This window comes from Perna viridis, chromosome 7 (assembly GCF_037379345.1).
Source record: "Perna viridis isolate PV_CMFRI_1.1 ecotype Kerala chromosome 7, ASM3737934v1, whole genome shotgun sequence".
NCBI lineage: Eukaryota > Metazoa > Mollusca > Bivalvia > Mytilida > Mytilidae > Perna > Perna viridis.
Window position 1 is genome coordinate 9,474,273 of NC_142451.1, and position 26,020 is coordinate 9,500,292.

Sequence of the window (26,020 nt, forward strand, 5' to 3'; positions counted from 1 at the left end):
TTAAGGTTGTGACGATTCATTTTTAGGGGATTTTGATTCTGGTCGACCTCGTATTCTGTGTCAAAAAGTTCTTAAATGGCAATCCAAATTCAGATTGTATAAATCTTGAATGGTGTATCCATTCTTCGACTGTTCTGGATTCAAAGCATTTTGCAGAACGGAGTTGTTCACATCCTTGAGGTCGATGAGAGATCGATGGTAAAAGAAATCTTGTGATAAAACTACGACAAACGCGATGATTTTTCATTTCGTATTGTCAACTTTCCTTTCATCTGTGACAACATCCCATCAGCACCTACGTATTTATTTTTTATATCCCAACTGGTACGTTATGCCAGATTTAGAGCTTGCTTTTATTACGTGTATTTTTGCCCGAATTTTCGGCATTACGGTCTTCGTCAGGGGCAAAAACACGAAGGCCGGAAGGCCGAAACTTCGAGTTTACATTTATCACTTTGTTTTTACGTTTTATTCATATTTCATTTGTATTTAGTTCCTATTTTATCGTTTTAAAACGTTATCGTTTACAAATAATTATTCTTGTTTATAAAAAGGCAGAGGACGCGGGCTTACCTTAATCAGTCGATAAACCAATCAAATTTTTTAAGGCAACATGAATTATAATTATAATATAAAACAGATATCAGCAATTTAAAAACTGTCTATATGCAATATTATCCTATATAAAATATATACATGTAAAAGTAACTATTCAAAAGTGAATCGGTTGCCTGGGATAACACATAAAGCTATATATGATTAAACGTAATTCCAATGGGTTGGGGGTGTTCCCCTATCTTTAATCAAAGTACTTATGTACTGAATCAATTTATATCGATCGTTTGAACTTTTACGCCTCAAATAATCGTCAAAGTGCAAAAATATGGGATAATAGGGAAATACGGGGATCGAATTCAAACGTATCTTAACAAAAGCTTATTGTTATAAATATGGTTAAAATTGAACTCTGTTTTACTTTTAAGTTCACCATTCTGATTACGAAGGACATTTAAAGAAAGTACACACACCAAAATTCATGATGCATTGTAGCGCCATTGGAACACCTAGACGAAGGATTACAAAACTCTCCAATATAGTGCATAATTGAACTACAAACTATTAGTTCACCATTCCTTGTTTTTTTAAATATTCTGGTCGAAATTCAATTTATCGACCTCCAGTCCGAAACTGTCTATTAAATTATTCAAACTTAACCCACAATCATTGAAATAAATCATATCAGTGCCGTAGCCAGAAATTTTGAAAGGCGGTGCACTTGTATACAGTTTCATCTTTCAAAGGGGCATGCGCATCCAATTTTAGTTGATTTTGCTCTAGGAGTATTAAATATTTTAAGCAATAAGATGGTGCACTTGCACCCATGACACCCCCTATGGCTATGGCAGTGCATATTTTTAGATATATGTTCCTCTAAACTAGCTACATTTCTCAGTTGATAAGCTTCACATCTCAAGTGCTACAAGTTATTCCATAGAAACCAACGTATCATGTAAAAGAGCTTAGTTTCTGGGAACCTAGTTCCGGAGACACGTACATTGACATAAATGATAAAGTCTCAGAATAATTGCAAGGCCTTGAAGCATCTACAGCTCTATTATAATTACAATTAGGTCGCTCTTTGGTTGCCTTGTTATTAGGTTGGCTAATTAATACGAGTATTGTTTCAATTCTATGTTTAATAAAGCTACTTCTACATGATACACAAACATATTGAATTCAATTCACACAGGTCACATACGCGGCAGCAGTGCGCTGGCTGATTACTATTTTTAGCGTAGACTGATAAACTGATTTACAGTAGAATCTTCATTATGGCCAAAGAGAATGATTATTGCATAAAGCAATAACACCAGACCAATAATGCATTATCGAAATTCCAATGCCATCGTCTATGCAAAGTTTTATTTTTATTTGTCACCTCCAGGCTTCGAATGTCACGAGGCGGTAACCATTATAAAATATACGATACAGTGGGTGATACATCTGAATGGTTTCAGGGGTCATGCTATTCTTTTGTAAAATGTAAAATGGCCAAAAGATGAGCGGTAAATAATTGCCTGAAACGCCCTTTTTAATGCAAGTTTCTTGATCGGAACTACTGCCAGTTTTACCCAGCAGGGCCCGCATGAAATATCTGGAGACAGCTCTTCAAATTGGTACTCAGCTTTCCGCTATATAATACAATTATATAATTGATCACAATTGATAAAATATCCAACCATAAATTTCAATAAATACTATCCTAAAAATAAAAATTAAAAACAAAAATGAATAAAATTCAAATTACACTCTGACTAATATTAAATAAATTCATCAGCCTCATTGTTACGTGCAATTGCAAGTGTTGTTTTACTGCTGTTTTGTATGAGAATTTCTCAGAAATATTTTCAATAGAAATTAGCAGAAAATTCTAACCTTACCGGTGCACCTGGTCCATGCTCCCAGTTTTTGGTTGATTCCGAGATTCTCGTGCATTTGCTTTTGCTTCTTAGAACTGTTATTGTTGGTTATTTCATGTTCGCTGTTGCATATGTCTGCTTTCCCTGTCTGGTCCCTATCCTTGGATTATATTCTTTTGATTTACGAGCGAATTTGTGTTCCCTTGATTTCTCTTTCGTAAACCATATGGGCAATAAATACTATAATGATATTTCCCTTTTCACAATCTTAATACAGAGTATCAATCGCTCTTAATATTGTTCTGTCAGGTTACCTGACATATCAAAGTACAATATTTAAATCAAGTCGCTAATCGTCAAATAGTCTAAGCCACTGATTTTGCTTACTTTCAACATCTGAAATGGCGCGAGTGCGATATACTCTAAAATCGTTTTGTTTTTTTTTGTTTGTTTGTTTGTTGGGGTTTAACGCCCGAGCAACAATATTTCAGCTATATTCAGGTGATGAACATGAAGTGGATGATATAATGAACATGAAATGATGATGAAATGAAAAATGGGATGGGACACAAGGATAATGGGGTCGACAAATTTTGATTGCCACTGGAAAGAGGGAGAGGTGGGTAGGGTCGGGCAATTTAGCCTCTTGTGGCGGAGCCCTATGGTTCCTACTCCGGGAGAATACCACAGTAGGGTTTATTAACGTGCGAGGAACGTGGCATCTTTCCCAACACGGTGCATCACGATGGTTTGCGGTCAGGTTTTCCGTATTGTAGCCTGACAACCCCAGCATGTAACACACCAGGGGTACCCCATTCCACCACCTGGGGCACACATCCCAATTGCTCTGTGAGCAGAGCGCCCTAGCCCCCGGCTAAGGTTCTGAGCACTATTTAGTCGCCTTTTACGACAAGCTTAGCGCCGCTGCAGGCCTATTCTTTTTGACACCCGGACCTTGGGTGACAATACCTATTTGTACACAGAATATTATTTCATACTACAGTATTAAATAATATCCAGAAAATAGTTCACATAGTGTGAACAGAATTCATAATTGTAGACAGGATATCATTTCATACTATTAAATAATATATCATGAATATATTTCACATATGAAGGGTGAACATAATTCATACCCTTGATGAAATGGATAATATTTATCAATTAAATAATATCCCGGATGAAAAACAATGTGTGTAAAACATCGCATTAAATATCATCCAGGATACTTATTAATACAATGTATGTGAAAGCATCCTGTATGAAAATTAACATCTAAAAACATCCTGGATAAGATGTTCAAAAACTATCCATTTGTTATATATATAATTTATTCTGATAAAACCGATATAGTACAAATGTATGCAGAAAACATATTATTACAAATTGCATTGAGTTGTACAGTTGCGGAGTGAAATACAATCATAGTTTTTTTTAGAGGTCAGAGAGAATCCAGAGTGTCATTTATAATTCTAATGAATTTGCACAATTTTCTTAGTTTGGATTGCTGTTTTTGATTCATAACAGCACTAAATTTTAAAATATTACAGTTAGATATGAATGATGATGTTAACACCTATAACACTGTGAACTATTTTTACCCAACAACAAACCATTTAGCCCCATATTTTTTTTTTTTAGTTTTCCTAAAGAAAACCTTTTCAGACACTTGTGTGTTTAATCATCATTAGGTTGAATATGGAAACAATTTAATAGTTTGGGAAAATATTTAATTATTATAAAATATCCTCGGATTAAATTTGATATTATTTTTTTTCCGGTGGAAAGTATTTCACACAGGATACTATTGGATGTTACACAAACCCGATCTGCTGCTTAATGTGGAGTAGTAATATATAGTTATGCAAATAATATGCTAATGTGATACTGAAATTATGTGTGCAGGAAATCGTTAACAATACTAGCGACTTTATATAAAAGAGGGGGGTTTCACTAGTCCGGGTTGTGGGGTCAGAGAAAATTCGGAATATAGACTTTCCTGGACTCGCTGTGTCACACAAAAAGTTCAAAAGCGAGAAACTGTCTATTAATTTAGTCGTTTATGGTTATTATTATATCATTTTATTTATTTAATCATACTTGCTTCGTTCAAAAATTCAAGGTTCGTGTGTGTCTAATGTCATAATAATGGGTTATTTGGTTTATAGCTATATCGTTCCCCTGAACTCTATCTTTTCATCACAGGGTTCTCATTCATAATTTATTCTTCTGCCGGCGTGAAGGTACGCTGATTTCACTTAAGCTTTTACATCAATATGATTTTGTTGCTGGAAAGCGAAACTATTAATTCCTATAACACGAAGGGAAATTGGAGATTGATTTATATTTTCCATAAAATATGCAGTGCATCTCAAAACATGTAGAAAGGACCAGACACATGGTTTACCGTAGACGTAGTCCACATAAGCTTGAAGTTCGCTGATGCATTTTTAAGTCACTAATATTTTTAGAGAGTTTTTGCCCTCGTAATTTCATAACAGTACAATTGTGTATGATTCGTTTAATTATATATTATTAAACCACCTTTTGATCGGTGCCATAGTCGTAGAACCGTCAAATTCTAGCTTCATACGATATCAAAATGTACATGTGTTCTACGTGTGTTTTTACTTGTATGAGGGCGGGAAGTTTACATTAAAAGATGAAATAATTGGTTAGCATTGAATTTCCTGAAATATAGCCGACAAACACCTATTCTCCAAGTTGTTTTGATTAAGAATCATTTGGGTTCCCACTCGTGACTCGATTGTAAATAGAGCATATTGCTACTTCGCTTGAAATTTACTGATCTTAGTGATTGGAGAACTATATTGTGTTACACAATATAGTGTTCAAAAGTAAAGTCTGTACATGTAAAACATTTCAACATAATCTCTGAGTCTAAGGAGCTTCATGTAATGTTAAGTAAATTTTCGAAAAATGAGTACACTTACATGTATTTTGCTAGCAATGTTCAAATGTACCATACAAGTAGTTGTGAAATGGAAAATAACATGAATGCTTATTATCAATTGACCTAAAATCTTCAAGTTTCAGCTCACTAAAACTTGTGACTAAAATTACATACATGCCAACCCTACCGCTTTAGGCGATAGTCTACCGATTTTCTGGTGTTTCTACCGCCTATCAACAACTTCAGAAACTTTTCTACCGATTTCAAAAATGATTACCAATTTTGTTCATCTTTACTCAATTCAACTCTACGTTATGGTCGAGTCCTTAATGTGATGACTTTGCCATTACTTTGGAAGGTTAATAAATGGGAGTGAAACTCATGTCCAATATAGTATATATCCTGACTTTTGCATTGGCTCTTTAAGGTGTCATACCACTATTTCTGGTCTCCGTTACTTTTTATGATAAATTCAGCTTTTCATAAGGCTCAAATTTTTTTTTTACATCAGTACAGATGGTGTTGGAGGGCTATCATGATGATGGTCACCCTTTACCTTAACTCTCATAAAAATATCAACATACCTTATATGCCTTCTAAGCTAAGAAAGAACGGTAAAGTGAAAGTAGACAGGTGCAGAAATCGCTACTTTCGTTTTGAAATTTAGCCATATCAAGGGGCCTAGAGTTTTTGTTTGTAATTGTTTTACCCTACACGAATAAAGAAAATGAAGTTGTTAGTGTTGCTGATTCATTCAGCTTTCAGATGACACCATGTTTGTATACCTCTGCTAAACAATGAGAATGATAGGGTGCAATATTGGGACTACTTTGTGTCATTACGAACTACTTTCTTGTATGTGTAGGCGACTGGTTTCTGAAATAGTGGTACATGTATTACACCTTTAAATACACGTGCACCAATAAAAAAAATTTAAGTGGTGTGCTTTCTTTCAAAAATATGCCCTGCTGGATGCAGCATTTTTCTTCATTGTAAAAAAAATTGGGGAGATGGGCAAATATTATGAACAAATGGTAAGTTTAGTTTTCACTCCCCTTATCAGGTGTCTTTTATCCTCCAAAATGTGCCCAGGATGCAGCATTTTGCTTCCAAGATAAAAAAAAAAAACTTCGTGCATTTAATTACCCTACAAATGTATTATATATGTTAATTCTGTTAGTATTTACATTTAAGTTATTCAATTTCATTTCATCTCCATTTTCAGTGCTGTGAAACATAATGTACAAACTTTACATGTATCTGCAAACATCTAAACACTTGGAGTTGTTTTGTTTTGTTTTTTTTGTTGTTGTTGTAAGAGTACATTGTAAAATGTTTTGGTATTAATTTGAGGAAAATACAAACAAATCATCTTTTTATATATTTAAAACGACCCAAAAACCATAAGTTCAGGTATTCAATGAAAAGTTTATTTTCGTCTAAACACGAAAATTGATTTCCAAGAAATAAAGAAATAAATAAAACCAAAGTAATCAACCAGACTTGATTTTTTTCTGGTTCTTTATTTTGCTTCAAATCCACCCATGTTATTTTCGACCATATTAGTACATGAACATGCTCATGTATAAATATGTTTTATGACCACATTCATTCTTTGTTAAGAATGTACATGTATGCTGTGTCAAATATGTATTCACCATCTTAATTCAAAAAAATGTACTTGGTAGTGCCAATACATGTACTTGCCACAACTGTTCAAGATTTGACCAGTGTGGTTTTATTAGCTGCACCAAATGGAGCATTTTATTCACTTTGTTTTCCTCTTTTGCTCCTTAATTTCTAAGATTTTCCTCAATCATAGTTTCCATTTAATTTGATCATGCAGACAGCCAACTGGACTGCTTGTACAAATGTGAATGAAGTGGGGACTTCTATCTTGAGGTTTCATAACCTTGTGTAGCGGAAAAAAAATACCCTTTCTGAGTTTTAATTGTCTTAACTTTATTTTACCCTTTCTTTTTCAGCTATTTCCTTTCCTGTTTGACATCCACCATCAGGTACTTTTTACTTGTGCACAGTATATTAGTTTTGGATTTGGGTATTAACTTATTTTAAAAATAGGAAACAGGCCTGGTTTACGATATAGTTGTAAGTTGTACAGTACAATGTGTACTGCATAATAATATTGGAATTTAGTGCCTTTACTAATACAGAATGTATTTTAGAAACCATGTGGAAATTCCTTATCAAAATATTTGCATATAAAACTGTAGATTTTCATTAGTTTAAAAACTACATGTATATTTTATCTGCACACATGAATGAGTATACTTGCATTATCCATATTAATGCATTGTCATGACTGTACTACCTCTTCCATTTCCTAGATGGTGACTTTCCCTTGCTTCAGACTAAATACATCCAGCACACAAACAGAACCTATTTTAATATACACACATTTCCTGCCAAAATGATTAACCAGTTGAAAAAGATAAATAACCTTGTGCAAGAAAATGGGATTGAGCCACACTTAAGAAATAGTTGTATACTGTTTTATCTTGTTGATCTTATTGTTTTCTTTTTATTTTACAGCATTCTTTATTTTTTTTTCATTTTATTTTCTCTGTTGTTTTTATTTTATTACATTTTTTTTCCTTACATTTTAATATTTGTTTTTCAATTTTTTGTCTTTTAATTTTTTTTCCTACCATGGCAAATAAAGTGGGACATGGCAGAAGGAGAGCAGAAAATGAAGTGGGAAATGGGAGAAGGAGAACAGCCAAGTTCTCCCCAGGGGCATACAAATCTCATCATCAACTACCTTCCCCAGTCCCTTACAGATGAGGAATTTAGATCTATGTTTCTTAGTATTGGACCAATCAAAAATTCTAAAGTGATCCGAGATAAGCAAACTGGGTACAGTTATGGGTTTGGATTTATTGATTATACAAATCCTGCTGATGCTGCTAGAGCTATTGAGTCACTGAATGGGCTACAGTTGCAGAATAAAAGGATTAAGGTGGCTTACTCAAGACCTGGTGGGGAGGAAATAAAGGGAGCTAATCTCTACATCACAAATGTTCCAAGACATTGGAAAAATGAACAACTGCAAGAATTTTTCAGTCAGTTTGGAAGCATTGTCTCGTGTCGTGTGATCATTGATGACCGTACTGGGTTCTCAAAAGGAATAGGATTCATTTTATTTGACCATAGAGAAGATGCAGAAAAAGCTATTGATGCTATGAATGGTAAAATTCCTGATGGTGGAGAAATGCCTATGCTTGTTAAGAGGGCTGATGACAATGCTAAGAAAGTTCGCCCTCCTCCAGTTCAATTTTTGCCAGCACCACCTATGGCCGGGCGATATCCTCATGGACCTATGCGTAACATGGGTAATAGATTTTCTAGATATAATCCTATGGGTGGTTCCAATTATAGTGGTGGACCACCTATGGGAACTGGTGGGCCTGGAGGTCCATATATTCTCTATGTTTATAATATTGGTGAGAATGCTAATGAACAGATGCTCTATCATATGTTCAGTGCCTACGGAAATGTGCAGAAGGTGAATGTTATCTATGACAGTCAGAGGCAGAAATGTAAAGGATATGGTTTTGTTACCATGACAAACTATGTAGAGGCAGAAAATGCTATAAGTTGTTTAAATGGCTACAGGTTGCAAGGGAGAGAACTCCAAGTGTCATACAAAAAGTAATAGAAATCAGCATTTTCATTCAGCCTAATTGTAGTGTTTATTGTTCAGTATTTTGTTGTTATGTCTTTTTTATTATTGCTAATTTTGTGGATTTACAACCCATTTTTGTCTATGATACATCTAGAAGTAAAATGAAGAATGTGGAAGTGCACGTTTCAGTTATGAAGGTTATTGGAATCACAGTAATAGTTTTTGCCTTTTTAAAATTGTTCACTACTTCAGCCTTCAAATTATATAATTGTTTATAGAATTAAGAACCATATTTTGAGTGGAGTCACCATTTCAAAAACTGTCGGAAAATAACTGAAGAGACGAGAAATTGAAATAATTGGTTGACTGTAGTGTACATCTACATATTAATGAACTCTACAGTGTATAAGTATATATATGTGAAATTCAAAGTCTTCTTTATTAAAAACATACAATGTACTAAAAATTCAATATAGACTTCATGAAATTCAATAATATTATTGTTCCTATCAAGATGAGAAGAACTGACAGTATTTTTAATTATCTTAACAGAAAGTTCAATATCTACTTTGATTCATCCCAAATTAGAAAATTTTACTTTTACTAGTAAACAATTGAATATGTATCTGCACTAGGTGACATTAACATTCACTTTATCTTAGATGTAACATGCCATCATTGTAAAAATTTGGTTGGGGAGGGAGGGGGTGGAAATCCAGAAATAGGGGATGAGAACTGGATGTAGTCTTATCTTTATTGTTATTACAATTAAGAGTGCAATCTTCTTTTGGTCCGCCCTATGGAAAGAGAAAGAACTTTGCTAAAATGAATTATCAAATATACAGGATGTGAAGGGTAAATATGTACATTTAGTAGTAATAATATTTAAAATAATCAGTGTAAGAGGGGCAATATTCAGTTGATTAATTTGTTGTTTAGTGCATTAAAGCATTTTCTCTGCTGTATGTAGACCAAAAAAAAATATTTTCCACGTAAAGAGTAACAGCTAATCCCAACATATATATAGATCAACTCTACATACTTTAGAACTGTGGCTTCAGTGTTCTTTTCCTCAATTGGTGATAAATCTTTAAACAGCAACGAAAAGTTAGATATTGTAATGTGTTTTTTAATCAAAGGACTCAAATACCTTTGAGTAATGGTAATTATATTACAATTAATCGCTGGCATGAAATATACAGATATCCTTCACATGTCTATTTGTGGATGTCACAGTGGTGGTCTTGTTTGCTATTGAAAAAAGCTTAGTACAATAAAAAAAAAGAAGACGAAGATGTTTTTATTCTCATATTGTTATATTGACAACTGTCAGAAATTGGTAGAAAATAAATGCTTTATGGTTTCCATGGGCAGGGTGGGGTGTGTGGTTTAAAGAAAAAAACACTGGCCAAAAGTTAAGTTTTATACATGTTCATATATAAAAGTAGTTATAAGATGGTATTGTAGTCGTCGTTCAGATACATTTGATGTTAAGACAATATCTTTAAGATAAAGTGTATAGATCTCTATGAAATTGTACCTCAAGGTGCTACACCTTTCAGTGGAACCAAGATTCTAGCGGAAATCAAAAGAATGTAATCCAGGGACAAAGACCAGGCATGGAAAACAAACACAACAAAGAACATAAAGTAACTAAAATACATACAAAGTAACAAAAGCAAAAAAAGCAACGCGGACTCCACTAAAAACCGGGAGCATGGATCAGGTGCACTGGTACGGTAAGCGTCCTCTGCTTTTCTTGAAACACCCGCCGAGTTCCTCAGAAAAAGTCAAGTCCGGGGTAGACGAAAAAGAAAAGGAAAACTTAGTTAAACAAATCAGTTTTCGTGGTGCAATTGGATACACCGTTACGATCCACGAGTTCATGATGACCAAAAAATTGCTGTAGTAATGACTTAATCTTGTAGCAACATGACTGTTCCTGAAGCCTAATTGTAAGAAGTCTAGCGATACAAAATGCCTGCGTAGTTACGGCAAGCTCTTGCATAAAGTATGAGTTGTGATATGAGAACTCATACGCAATCGCTGAAGGGATGTTACCACAGATGAAAAAAAAGTTTGACAACTCTAATTGATTTGGGGGAGGGGTGACTTTAACTGGAAACAAAGTGGGGGCAGATGCAAGCATTTTCATGGTGTCAGGACAAGTTGAGTCAAGGTAATTTGATCACATTGATATTATACCACAAGGTGTCATATTACTTAAGGGAATACCGAGATTAATGTTGGGGATTGTGATATGAACGGTATAATATTAAGGGGGCAGAAACCAGTATTTTCCAAATGTCTAGACAACAACTTCGATGTCTTTTAAATTGTGCCATACTGTACCACAAAAACAAAAGCTGGCATTGATTTTAGAGATTTTGACTTGAATCATTCAGATTTGGTGTGTCAGAAACAATTATGTTCGTTATTTCTGGCTCTGAAATTGTATCACAATGTACCACCAAAGGGGCATGCTCCCACTATCAACATGCAGCCCCAGTGGTATATAACCACGAAAAGGGTGATTACAGATTAGAGGGGGGGGGCTCGCTTCAACTCAGTTTTTTTTTTCAAATAAAATCGAAAATCTCACTATTAACTGCTCATCAATTACATAACAAATGATGAATCTAATGAATAAACACGGGTATAACTATCAACTTCTAAGAGAATCGACACAATTCATGCAATGATTTGAACATCAAACTCTACATTTCTACAATCGCTTGGATCGAAGTGAAATTTCTGCGACCTTAACATCGCTAGAAAAATCCTTAAGTACCTTTTTGAGTAAAAATCGGGCAATGGATGGAACTTCATTATTTTCAACTTTGTCTTTTTTAACTTAAATATATTCAATACATCTAATCACGATTGAGCATCTGCGACTTAGATATTTCTTACTGCTTATAGGGAAAAATTCTTGGAAAACTCTAATACCATTTATCCGTAGTGCATTTCAACTACACTTTGCTTATCAATATCTTACAAAGGCTAACTTTACAAACACTTTGGTTATTTCTGGAGGATGTGAGGTATAAATACTTGCAACAAAATCTCGGCGTTTTTTCTGCATATACCACAACTTGTACACATTTTGCCTCATTCTTAGATCGAGAAGTACATAATTGCGATAGCACTGGGAACACAAATTTTCTTGCGCTTTCTATTGTCTGTCTAACAATTTGAAGGTCGCAGTAGTTTCACTTTCGGTCTAACCGATTGTAGATGGAGTTTGAATGTTGAAATCATTGTGTTGATTTAATGGACCTGTAAGTATTAAGGACCAAAGAGACTATTTCAATTCTGATCGAATTCTTATTGCGTATCAAGCTTTAACGTGTGTGTGCTCAGGGTTCGACATCAGCGGTCGTATCAAGATGTGTTTTGTCAAGCATTTAATCTTCATTTGCTCATGGGTGAAATAATTTTCTTGTAATTTCAAACAGAAAAGATATTCCTGTCTCGTAAAGCGTGCGAAAAAGAAAATGTACTGCCTCTTACGAAAAATGTCCTACACAACTGTAGAACTCTCCGTAAAAATATCATCTAAAATTTGCTATGCAGCTTTACTGTACTGAGTTGTACCCTGTGAGCAATCACGCCGACTTCCTTAAATTCGATGACACCCATGGCCTGTGTGGATTAAGGGATACTGTTGAATTCATTTACTTGCTCATGGGTGAAATATTTTTCTTGTAATTTCAAACAGAGAAGATATTCCTGTCTCGTAAAGCGTGCGAAAAAGAAAATGTACCGCCTCGTATGAAAAATGTACTGCCTCGTATGAAAAATGTACCGGCTCAAATGAAAAATGTACTGCCTCATATGAAAACGCTGCCCATGTGGTAATAATTAAATTGTTTTGAAAATGTGGCAAACATCAGATAAAAACAAATGCAGCAATCGCACAACAGTCCAGTGTTAGCATACAACACTTAAAAATAAACAAAAATATACTTCGCGAACCTGAAAAGATACGTTTGCTCCACTTGTCTAGACTATGTTAACCCTTAAATTGGATTATCTTTGTTAGCATTCGAGGATATTACCTTACTGTAGAGCACACTTCTAAATTATACCATTTCGCACCAAGTTTAAGCAAAACCATATAGTCCTTTACTACCACATACGGACGGGCAGACATTTCGAGTACTTCGTAACAACTTTGTGGGTATTTTCAGAAATTAATAAGCTCCGTTAATAGCCTATAAATCAACATTTTGATTCATGTTGAGGTATTTTTTTCAAGTGTACATTTTGTATTCGTAGCATTTTTCACCTAACTTAAAAATTTAAGTATTTATTACTTGGACTCATTTGAACGCGAAGACACTATATAAATGCACTGTATCACACAAAAATTTGTTTATACGATGGTATTTTGAAAAAAAAATACAATTACGGATGATAAAGAATAAATTCTGAAATTCTAAAAATTCCTCATTTTTACGATTTTATAGTAATTGTGATAAAAAAAAGAAAATATAACCTCCTGAATTGATCAGATATGTTGGTACATCAATATTTTTGTTATGAATGCCTAAAATAAGCGTTTAACAGTATCGGCATGCTGTTAATGATAATTCTGTTTGATGCTGAGGCAAGTTCTCTTGGGGTAGGGGTAATATTTTTAATATATACTTTTTTTAAATTGGTTTTCATGTAGAAAAATCATCTATCGAATGATACAAAATTTAGACGTTTTAGTTAAGCAATAACTTGTAGGGTAGAATCTATGCGACTTTTTACGGGAAAATCGAAAATCCCAATTTTGGCATTTTTGGATAAATTCTGAATAAGAAAATCGCAACAAGTCATCAAAAGAACCCCAGAAGTATGTGTTGTAATAATATAAACAGAAAATACCAAATAAGACATTCTTTACACTACATTCTTTACATACACTTAGAAGTCGATGATATAGGAAAACTATTGACCAAACTTTACGACAAACGTGATGACTTTTCATTCAGAATTGTCAACTTTCCTTTCATCTGTGGCAACATCCCTTCGGCTCCTGTGTATGGAGTGTTCATATCACCTCATACGTTATGCAGAGCTTGCCGAAACTTCGCAGACTTTTTGTATCGCGCTAGAACTCTAACAAATAGGCTTCTGGAACAGGGTTATGTTGCTATAAAATTGAAGTCATCACTACAGAAGTTTTATGGTCGTCATCATGAACTCGTGGATCGTTATGGTGTATCCATCAGCACCATGAAAACTAATTTATTCAACAGGTCATAATTTTCCTTTCCTCGTTTGTCTACCCCGGACTTGACTTTTTATGAGCAACTCGGCGGGTGTTTCTAGAAAACGCAGAGGACGCTTACCCTACCGGTGCACCTGGTCCATGCTCCCAGTTTTTAGTTGAGTCCAAGTTGCTCATTAACTTTTGTTACTTTGTATGTATGATTTTAGTTACTTTACGTTCTTTGTTGTGTATGTCTGTTTTCCATGTCTGGTCTTTGTCCCTGGATTACATTCTTTTGATTACCGCTATAATCTTGGTTCCCTTGATTACTCTTTTACAGAAGCATAGCTACTCTAGGGTTTTTGACAATGGTTTATGTCAATATAAGCGATTTTCCGGTGGGGTCGAGTTCGGTAATGTGATCGAGGTATAAAGGTACCTGAAAATCACCAAAAAGTTGGGGGTACACGGTGGAATCCCCCCAGCCCATGGATTATATTTCCCCCAGATTTCATAGAAAACAACTGAAATCAAAGTATTCGTGTACTGAATCAATTTATATAGATTGTGTGAATATTTACGTCTCAAATAATCCGTCAATTTGCTAAGAAGATAATAGGAAAGAACTGGGATTGACCTCAAACTAACCAATATCAAGCTTGTTGTTGTCAAATGTAAACATTGAATGCTTTGATTTAGATTCATTATTCTGATTATGAACAACATTCCATATTTATTAATATCACACAAAAATCAGAGCGCTAGTTTGCGTTATATTAAGGTTCGTTGTCTGTTCGCGAAGGATGATTTAGATGAATAAGCACGGAACTCTCTGACGTCCTGCATAACTTAACTTCAAGCTACTAGTTGGCCTTTTTTCAGTTTCTTAATATTTTGTTCGAAATTCAATTTAGCGAACTCCTCGTCGAAACTGTCTGTCAAATTACTCGAACCACAATCGTTTCGTAAAATAAACCCTGTCCTTAGCATCTAGTTACAATTACTTCGATCTCAGCCCAAGTGCTACAAATAGTCGCATAGACACCCGAGTATTCTGCGCTCAGTTTCTGGGCACCTAGTTCCAGAGATATTAACATAAACGCCAAAGTCTTAGAGTATGATTTTATTAAGGTCTGATGAAGGAATTAATGTCTATAGAACACCTACGGCTCTATTATCATATACAATCCTAGATTCTTAACACATGGCCAAATAACCAAATGGAATGATTGCAATAATACCAGACCGCAGACTGACATCATTCCTGGGAAAATTGCTTTAAATAGCAAAATCAGTCTGCTACAGCTGTCTAAGTCGGGTTGTATTTTTATTTATCATGCACTTAATATGTCAGGGTCTGAAAAATTCCCAACCATGTTATAATTAGAACTGTCAAATTCGCGAAGGGTTAATCTAGGGTTGTAACTTAGTACACGATGTATGGTAGTACGGGACAGTTCATCTACATTCACAATGTTCAGGATTTATGTTATTGTCTTATTACTTTACAGCTAGCATTTAGAATATTTCTGTTGTCACCTCAGTATCAGTTATTAAATCTCGATCATACTTTCAATGATCATTAATTGGTACGGAGAAACGAAAAAAAAAGCAATAAAGCAAAAAAGCAAATTACTAGACACAGTACAGTATATGTACAATATATACCCAATGGGTGAGCTCGATTGAATTTAGAGTCAATGTCCTGAAGCTCATGGCTAAGTGGTAGTCGTTCGTGTTATAACACAAGCGTGTCACATTTGGCAATTAACATCCTGTGTCACCTGTTAATTAAGTAAACGGAAAAAAGTCACAGAAGAAAAGGTCACAATATATATTTTGTGTGGAAATAGTCAATTACATGTAGGAAAAAAGTCACAATATAAAATGCCAGAAAGAAAAAAGTCAAAGGAAATTAAAAAAGTTAAAATTAAACCTTAACTGTCTATGTAAATGGTGAAAACACTGCAAATTTAAAATAAAAAAATATGAAAGATGTAGCAAAAAACAAACAAACACAAATAGAAAAACTTTCTGGCATTTTATATTGTGACTTTTTTCCTATCAAAAGTGACAATTTTCTAGCATTTTATATAGTGATTTTTTTCGTACATATAACTGAGCATTACCCTACATTTTGTATGTAAATTGTACATTTTGACTTTATTTCCTGTGACTTTTTCCTGTGCCTTTTTATCGGTGACTTTTTTCCTACATTCTTTAATTAGTAAATGAGTGTATTACTAAGTGTTATCACGTAATTCATCTCTCAAGAAGAAATGAAAAAAAATAAAAAGGTGATTTTGATACAATAAATTTCTACACTGAGAAGCATAAAAAGAATTCATTGAAGGCTGATTTTAAAGTTTTATAATTTTCTGTAACTGAAGAGTCGGATCTTCTATGTACGCATATATCATATATACAGATTAAAACATACTACATGTACATGTGTCCATGTCGTTATCAAAATATTTATAAGTATAAGTAGATTCTATAAAATGCAATCATGCCAGTGTATTGAAATTGTTTGGGATTACAACAATCTTTTTATAGGGTGAATCAGATCTACTTAAAGTTTACTTGGTGTGTATAGACTTGGCTATGTTCGACCCACAAACACTTCATAAGATATTATGAACAGCCTCTTTGTTCCTGTGCTAGCAATGCTACCTATACCATGGAATATTAAAAAAATAGTAACTGTTCGTACGTTAAGCACATACAGCATTTATAGATGTTATAAAGTCCCGATGGCGGTTCAGGGTCAGAATTAAGTGTTCAAGTTGATCAATTAGTGTCCTAATAGACCATTGCTCTTGTGTGCTAAACCATGTCAAAGTGCTGGGCTAGTATACATCATGGTCTACTAAAGTGACGAATTTATGTTCTCGGCTAAAAACACGAAATGTCTCCCTAGTCCTTTAAAATACAATATACATTTATTTTAGTTTTTTGTTTCCATACTTATATATTTTCCGATATATTTGAAAACGATATGGCAGTCAATCTTATTGATCAATTTTCTCAAAACCCTCCTCATCATGTGCACCCAAAACGAATTATATGTTATTGATTTTAAGCACATAAATATATCAATATATTTTCAGCCATAGAAACTCAAAACCCGAAAAATATATTATGGAAACAACTTAAATGCATCATATTATTGATATTTTACACAAAAAAGTAAAATAAATATATATGTAAAGCAAAATATATGTTTAGTCTTGCGTTTGGTTTTCGTTTCTACTATTTTGGTCTTCATTTCGCAATATGATGTTTTCAGCCATAGAAACCGCAAACCCGAATTTTTTGTCAAAGAAACAACTTAAATGCATCATATTATCGATATTTTACACACAAAGTTAAAAAACCGTATCTTTATAGCTAATTTTATGTTTGGACTTCTTTGGTCTTCTTTAGACTTCATTTCTTCCCACCGAATTCGGACTATCGGGTCGTTTGGTGGTACTTTTTGTTATGTGTTAATTTGAAAAGAAGTCTGTCGGGGTGAGGCATTAGTCTATGGGATAACAGGAAAAGGGTATGATTTTATTTGGCCTAAACACAGATCGGTCGGAATCGGCCGAGTTACGAAAGGCCGTACGTGGTCATCAATGAAAAAAAACTTAGGTATGATCAATATTCATATCTATACCGGAAGTGAGGACCGGCACAATCTTCCTTTTATTCGTTGAAAATCACGCAGCAAGCCTGGAAAAAGACTTTGTAAGAATGATTTATTAATAAGCAACGACTATAAGCATAAAGCATTTAAACAACAAACAAACAAAATATTTTATTGCCAATTAAAGGCGCCCATGAAGGCAGAGCAATCATCAAGAATTTCATACATTGAGTTCCATCGTCGATAAAGCATTGTATGATTTATTGATGTGTTTTCTTATATTCTATGAAATAGTTAGAACATTTCAACCGTCCAGGTATGTCAGCGAGACCAGGATAATTCTTGGTCACCGGTGTGTGGCCAGGTCCATGTATCTCGAACACAGGCAGGCATGTTTGTCTAGAAAAAAACCTTGCATCTTGTTATTAAGTTGTTTATATGGTAATGGGGAGTAATTTCTCTGAGAAAAGTGCCAATGGTAGTGATTTAGCTAGCGCTCGTCATTTTCACATTTATGAAAGAATTTTGTAAATGATGAAAATGTTAAAGATCGTTTTAGAAAAGTGTGTAAAAAAATCCATTCAAAAGGTATTTCAGATAAATTTTCGTCACCTTAAAAATGTTGTTAAAAACTGTTAATCGAAAGTTACACAATTTCACCTGGCCTTACTGTCTGACAAGTTTATGTCCCCAAGCTTGGTAATTACCTGGTCAACCAGGTGTGAAATACATTTTATTGTTGTTAACCTGGCATCCCTGATATGTTCATTGATAATAATCCTTGAAAATAACAACAATTCATCAATCGTTTGATCATGAGGACCACCAAAGATGATCAGGATTCTCACTCAACTTCAGCCGGTCGATTTCGACTGCCGAAAAAAGACTCGAGTTGACTTGAGACATTTCTGCTTTTAAGTATGTTTTAAATATAAATTATATATATCCTTATTTTAAGGATTAGTCGTGTTAAACATTTTTGATCTTTAATGGATACCGACCGATTTTACTCTCATATAAAAAAAACCTTCATGAACCTCGCAACATATATACATAGCTATATTTAGAAATTTAAATGCACACAAAAACAATGTCTCCGATGTGTGATTGGTCATCTCATGGATTTCATTTACGGACAGTTAGGAAGTATAAATCAATGATAAATATTTATTTTACGATTCTCTTTTCTTCTTGAAACGAAATCACAATGATTACGAAAGTCTTCAATTCTACTCGTGATCTGGGAACAAAGGTCACTAAAAAATTACCACCCAGCAGTAAGATATCACGCAGCAACCGTTTACAGAGTGCAACATTCTACAGTTTACTATGCCAGTGTGGCCAACCTCCTTTCTATCTGTCTAGTTTCTGCGTTATCTTCTGTTGACTGTGAGGGGATTTAGTAGGTACTATATTTAAGGAACAGACTCAAAGTTTCATCAATCAATTCTCGTCTAAAGATCTGTCTCTATCCTTCTGATTTGAGGTGTTTTATGTTGAAGAGGGCTTTTGAGGTGTGGTGTTTGGCAAAGGACAGGAGGATTTTCTCTTATTAGTTGAGTGTCAGGTCATACCATAATAGTAGCTTATGTCAAATAGTAGATATTTTTAGACTGAATGCATCAAAGCTTTGTAATTATGTAAAAAAATTTCTATTTTACTATTTTTCTAATAGTAACTATTTTATTTCATTAAGTAACACATGTTTTCTTATAGAAAATAATAGTTATTTTGATGTAATATTTATTGTATTTATTGTTATGCCTGTATCTGTAAACTTAAAATGAATATATTAAAGAGTGTTTATGTCTTTAGTTTATAATACTACTGACTATTTACAAAATTCTGCTGCCCATAATATGTCGTTCATGCTCTATGCAAAAGTGACTAAAGACCTCAAAATCCTAGCTAAAACCCTGCAATGGGTGATATTAGATATTTCTGAAATAAAGAATCATAACTGAAACTTTTTGTATTTACTGCAGATCAAAATGAAATCGAATTGAAAAGAAACAGAATGTCAAATACAAAGCATAATGAAATAACAAAAATTAACCAGGATTTGCACTTTAAGGACAGTTCTGCATTGATATTAAGATAAATTACAATCAAGCTTTTTGCCTATTAAAAATGGAGGAATAATAACTCTCTAAGTATTAAGTAGCACTCCAGCTAAGGATCATGCAAAATGTGATTCATTGGTAAAAATCCTACATATATTTTGTTTGAAATGTCATAGTAAACAGAAATTAACATGTGGTTTTTCATATAAGCCATGCTCGTAGGAGATAAAAAATATATAGAATGCACTATAGATTTCAAAATTAAGGGAAATAACTCTGTAAATGGCACTCAAATACAATAGAATCTATTGGATTTTCAATGTGGATTCTCTCCTAAGAGAAGGCAGATTTGAATGAATAATTACACATTTCATAGTATAGACCCATAAAACAGCTTAATTACAAAAATAAAAATATGTAGCCTTTTTGGGGTGTATCACATTTTTCAGATTTTGCATGATTCTTACAAAGACAGATACTTAAGATTTAATTTGATTGAAAAAACTCTTGGACATGTTTAGCTCTAATACAGTGTTGTTTTTTAGGGGAAACAAATATTTTAAGATAGACATTCTTAAAAGGAAAGCCCACAAAAAATTACAAATAAAAGACCAAATAATGGGACAAAATTTTTGGCATAACAGCCTTTGTTGGATTATTGACCTTCAAACCCGAAAATAGAGGTCAATTTTAAATTAAAGATAATATCTTGTAAAATTGTCAAAAGGAACTGAAAAGGACATTGCATCATGAAATCACAAAAAGTTACATAAAAGAGGTCTATACTACCCTCACAACAGCCAGAAATTTACATTGAATGTATGTATCATAATAATTAGGGTCCTGTGAAGGTCGTTGTGTAGTGATCATATAGTATCATGTTCCATGAATATTGGCCTATGACCTTTATCTTTGACTTCAAATCAAATTCCTGTTTTCCACTGACAAACTTGTGTCTGGGCTGTAACTTTTTCGTCTTTCAATGTGGGCAGAGGATGCAGTTCAGTAGTTCGAATTCCAACCGAATATGTCAACTTAAAACTGACTTCTACATTTATAAGAGCTGAACTGGCCGAAGTATTTAAAAAAAATATATGATAGTTTCTTAGCCATTCATTATGATTACATTTATATTGGGGCAAGATTTGATTTTTATTTATTTAAGAATTGAATGTTTCATTTTTGATGTTTCAGTGGTATGTAAAAGTGTTGACTGTAGCACATTTTCAATGAAGCAGCGTGCTTCAAATCCAAAATGTGCCTCTGGCCAATGCTTTAACAAAATTAAAACAATATAGATATACCGGTACATGTACATTGAAAATAGGCAATACACAGCGATCAACTAAAGTAGTCCACTTAATTGTAGGTGTAACCTATATAAATGTGCATGTAAATAGCTCTTAAGGTGTGTTTCATCAACTCACCATGCTCATGAAACCTCACATGTAAAGTTGATTATCCAATGAGATTACTATATTTTAATGATAAGCATAATAAATGAAATTATTTTAATATCAATGCAGAACTGTTCTGTAAGTGCAAACTGTAGTTAATATATCTTCTTTTATTTCATTTTGCTTTGTTTCTGACATTCTGTTTCAATTTGTGAAGTCTCATTTCATTACAATTCACTTTTTGTTTCAATTTACAGTTAATTGGTACAGCTGCTCATAGAAGATTAGCACATCTCACATGCTCCAATATTTAAGTGCTTGTCTCAAATCTAAAATCTTAAGACTTTCTTATTCCTATGCTCACCATCGTAATTTCTCCAATGTAATGCAGCATCCAAATAATAGAATGTTTAAAAATGGCCCATTTGAAATTACTTTTTCCCAACCTCTGAAATGGGGTGGAGGGGACGTTTGCCTCACCTTAGAATTGGAAAAATACTTTTTTAGCATGAAATCGTACTTTTCCACAAACTCTCCCCCCAAATATTTTTCGCTTCACTCAGGTTTTCATTTTATTTATGCCCATCCTAAACTGAAATATTGCATCAGCCTCTGAAAACCATAAAAATGATCTGACATAAATTGATAGGACATTTACAGAAAACTTATTGATATAGATGTACAAAAATATGTATGTGACATTGTGTACATGCAGATATCAGCCATGTTCAAATTCCAGTAAAGTAAGTTCATTATAGAATATATAACTGGATGATTTTATATCTATTCTAATTCTGTTTTCTTTAATTTTACAGTGAATTTTTAATTTTTTTGCTTGTTTTTTTTCTCTCTATTTTTTCACCATGGGTTTTGAAGAAATCATCAGAGATGGATCTTCCCGCAGACCAACCATCTCCTGGCATGGAGAGCAAACTGATCATCAACTATTTACCACAGTCCCTTTCGGATGATGAATTCCACTCCATGTTTCTCAGCATTGGACCCATCAAAAGTTCCAAAATAGTTCGTGATAAAGCTACGAACTACAGCTATGGATTTGGTTTTGTTGAATACTTCAATTCTGATGATGCTGGCAAAGCTATAACATCCCTTAATGGCTTAAAACTGCAGAATAAAACTCTGAAGGTAGCATTCTCACGACCAAGTGGGGATCAAATCAAAGGAGCCAATTTGTACATTACAAACATTCCAAAACATTGGTCAAATGATGATTTAAAGAATGCTTTTATTAAGTTTGGAAACATTGTGCAAGCTAGATTATTGATAGATCATAATACAAAGTTGTCTAAAGGTGTAGGTTTTGTGTTGTTTGATCAGAAAATTCAGGCTGATGCTGCTATGGCTGCCATGAATGGGCAGATTCCTGAAGGCGGCACTGCAGCACTTGGAATCAAGAAAGCTGATGACAACGCAAAGAAAGTTCGAGCACCACCCCAGCAATTTAACTTGCCTCCTGCAGGTCGCAATACTGCTGGTGGTCCGATCCGAAACAATAGAATGGGTGGTAGTGGTCCGAGGTACAATCCAATGGGTGGTTATGGTCAATATGGTGGATATGGTGGAGGCGGAGGCATGATGGGAAACAGGGGTCCACAACATCAACAACAAGGAGGATTCACATTATTTGTATACAACATTGGAAATGATGCTAATGAGAGACTATTATACCAACTTTTCAATATGTATGGTAATATTGTCAAAGTAAATGTTATTTACGACAACCAGAAACAACAGTGCAAAGGCTATGGTTTTGTTACCATGTCAACGTGGGAGGAAGCAGAGAATGCCATCTACAGCCTGAATGGCTATTGGTATAATGGGAAAGAGCTTCAAGTGTCCCATCACACCAAATAAACTGACCATGCTGACTTTTGTTGTAGATTGTTTGATAATGGGATCATTATTGGTGCATTCATCTTGTACAAAATGTATTTCATTGACATCGCAGCTACATTGTATTTAGAACCAAAAGGATTCACATTATGTACTAGTACATGTATGATGTACACATATATATAATTTTATAGTTTCTCTTTATTTGAAAAAAATTATACAAGTGTACAATATCTGTTCAGTAGAAACATTAAAAGAAAAAGGCTTTTTGTGAAGAATAGGACCAATTTTTGTTTTATCTCCATCGTCAAGAAAATTAAGATATCAATACAGGTTTCTTCATCATTCCATATCACATGATACGAAAAGATATAACTATAATTTTGAAGTATAATTGTTGAGATGCTTAATATGTTTTACCTGTTTTGTGTTGACAAATTTGCAGTGACACCTGTATACACTGATCCAGATGCCACTGAATTACTATGTTTCATTTCCCTCAAAGATCATGTATTTTTTTTTTGGTCTAATTTGATTTTGTAGGTCTGTTAAACCTAAACACCTATTATATTGAGCTGTAGATTGTAATTATAATTGTACAAAGCATAAATTCACATTTTTTTTATTGTTTCGAAATTCAATTGTAAGGAAAAAAAATGAACACATTTGATCAGTAAGTGGCCTTTGATCTCAACTTTTTATTTCATTTATTTATTTAATGTTAAATCATCAATGCAGTTAAATTGTCATTACCTTGGAAGGTATCTATATTCCTATGATTGTAAAACAAATATGATGACCATTTTATTAGGCTTAATTTTACCCTTTACATGTAATGCATACATATATATATCATCAGTTTTAATCATCAATCAATACCCAATCCTTTGGTTTCTTTCCTTGTATCTCAATTTAGCTAGAAATTTCAAGATATCACAGTGAATTTTTTTATTCTCAAACATACATGTACCCTAGAGTTTGGTTTCTTTTGTCTGTTAATAAGAAAAGATGTATCATTTAAAGTACTTGTACCATAGCCTCAGTTAGTAAGTAACATTTGTGACTATTCATTGCCTCTTTATAAGCACCACTTCTTCAATATTTTTCACATATTCAAATTTGACATGGTTTTTTTTAAACTGGCAACATTATTCTCTATAGGGAAGGCTCCTACATTTTGTTCACTTCGTACATGTATAAACTTGTGTAATTTCACTTATTTTTTGTCTTGCCAAAGAATGGATCTTAAAAGATGTAGAAAAGATTCATTTTATTGTTATCAATTTCCTTGTTAGTCCCATTTTGTTGTAGTATTATAATAACATAAAGATTCATTTGTATAAATACCTCATTTTTCATAAGGTCACAGGTATAGTACATGTATGTAAATTAATTTGGTCAAATATGATCATAACAGCCTTGAAATATAAGATGGGTTACTGAGCCATTAACTGTACTTATGTTGTTGATATTTCTATTTGTTATTAAATTTCTGATTTCATGGAAAACATAATTTGTACTTGTCATCGCCTGCAGTTCTTTATTCCTACTGAACTTATCCATAAATGGAAAGATAAAAACAGAAAAAAAAGTTTTGTTGATGAAGCCATGAAGAAGTAGTTAAAGGTCACATAGTAAGAGAAAAGGAAATGTTGCTGTTTTTTTTTCTGTTTCCACATTAATTTGACGTCTTTGATATTCTCCTCTGAAGTAGGCACAATCTAAATATCTTATTGATAGGACAATTCAACATTGATTTACTCTGCTATTGTAATCTGGTTGTACTGTTTTACCTCCTTAAACGATATCAGCTGCTGTTTGGAGTTACATTTGTACATTGTTTCCGTCTTCCGACTTAATTGGGCTATATTTTGGTCTGAAAATTCTAAAATTCGCGAAACCATCATAGAGTTATTGGCCTTTGCACATTAAGTAGTGAAAGTTTAATGGAGAAAATAATGAAAAAGAGTAATCAAGGGAACAAAGATAAATCGTTGCCACATGATATCCAAAACCAATTACCAAGTTCAAGAGAGCTTAAATTTCTGCATTTTTATGCATTTTGGTATTAATCCATGGCAGATGTTGAAAAAAGGAACCATAAAGAATTGAGAAATGTAATAAATCTAAAAGTGTATAGAAGATATTCAGATGTACATACATTAAAGTAGGGTTCTTGGTGTTAGTCTGAGAGTTTACAATGTATAAGGAAAACAAACAGATAAGGCGATACACAACAAATGCACCAGTGTATTTATAACCTAAACTCGAAATAGTAAATATCTCCAAAAGCTCTTCAAGAAAGTGTTAACACACTTTTAAAAAAAACCTGTAGAAGGCCCCTACAACAAAAGTTAACAACAATGACAATACTTCAAAATTAAACTAACAATTAATGAAACGACACTAAAACACATTAATGACCAACATCTGACCTAGGATGGATGCATGGAATGTCTGGTGGTGTAAAACTATTTTTATAAGGCCTCAACTACCTAAAATAAGGTCAAAACTAAACTGAAACAATAAACACATAAAATTCACTCAATAATACATTCAATCTCCTGCATGAAAACCTCTATATACAATATAGACTGAAGGCTAGCTCAGAGCATATTAAAGAGACAAAACCATGAAAACTACCAGTAGAAATAATCAGTCACTATAATTCCAGTGGACTGAATTTTGGAGAAGCAACGTCAAGCGCTGAATAAGCAAGAGCACTGATATTTAGGTCCTTCATTGCCTGAAAATCTGTTATTCCGGCAAAAGAAAGCAGACAGCTAGGCCTACTAAGAATACTACTTACGTATAAGGGACTCAAGTCAAACTGTTACCCTCAAATTCGTATATATGGTAAGCGTGGTCAACGTCGACGTCTAGTCCGTA

General features: G+C 33.7%; 2 pseudogenes across 3 annotated transcripts; both read left to right on the plus strand.

The window, feature by feature from the left end:
- Positions 1 to 4,610: 4,610 nt before the first annotated feature.
- Positions 4,611 to 10,012, plus strand: LOC148611242 (ELAV-like protein 1 pseudogene; annotated as a pseudogene). Of its 2 annotated transcripts, none has more exons than XR_015924091.1 (3): positions 4,611 to 4,663; positions 7,320 to 7,352; positions 8,018 to 10,012. The product of XR_015924091.1 is annotated as an ELAV-like protein 1 pseudogene, transcript variant X2 (transcript). The 2 variants fall into 2 exon arrangements; XR_015924090.1 differs by having other exon boundaries at positions 4,623 to 4,663; positions 7,888 to 10,012.
- Positions 10,013 to 17,714: 7,702 nt separating this feature from the next.
- Positions 17,715 to 24,644, plus strand: LOC148611243 (ELAV-like protein 1-B pseudogene; annotated as a pseudogene). Its single transcript, XR_015924092.1, has 2 exons — positions 17,715 to 17,733; positions 22,154 to 24,644. The product of XR_015924092.1 is annotated as an ELAV-like protein 1-B pseudogene (transcript).
- Positions 24,645 to 26,020: the final 1,376 nt, after the last annotated feature.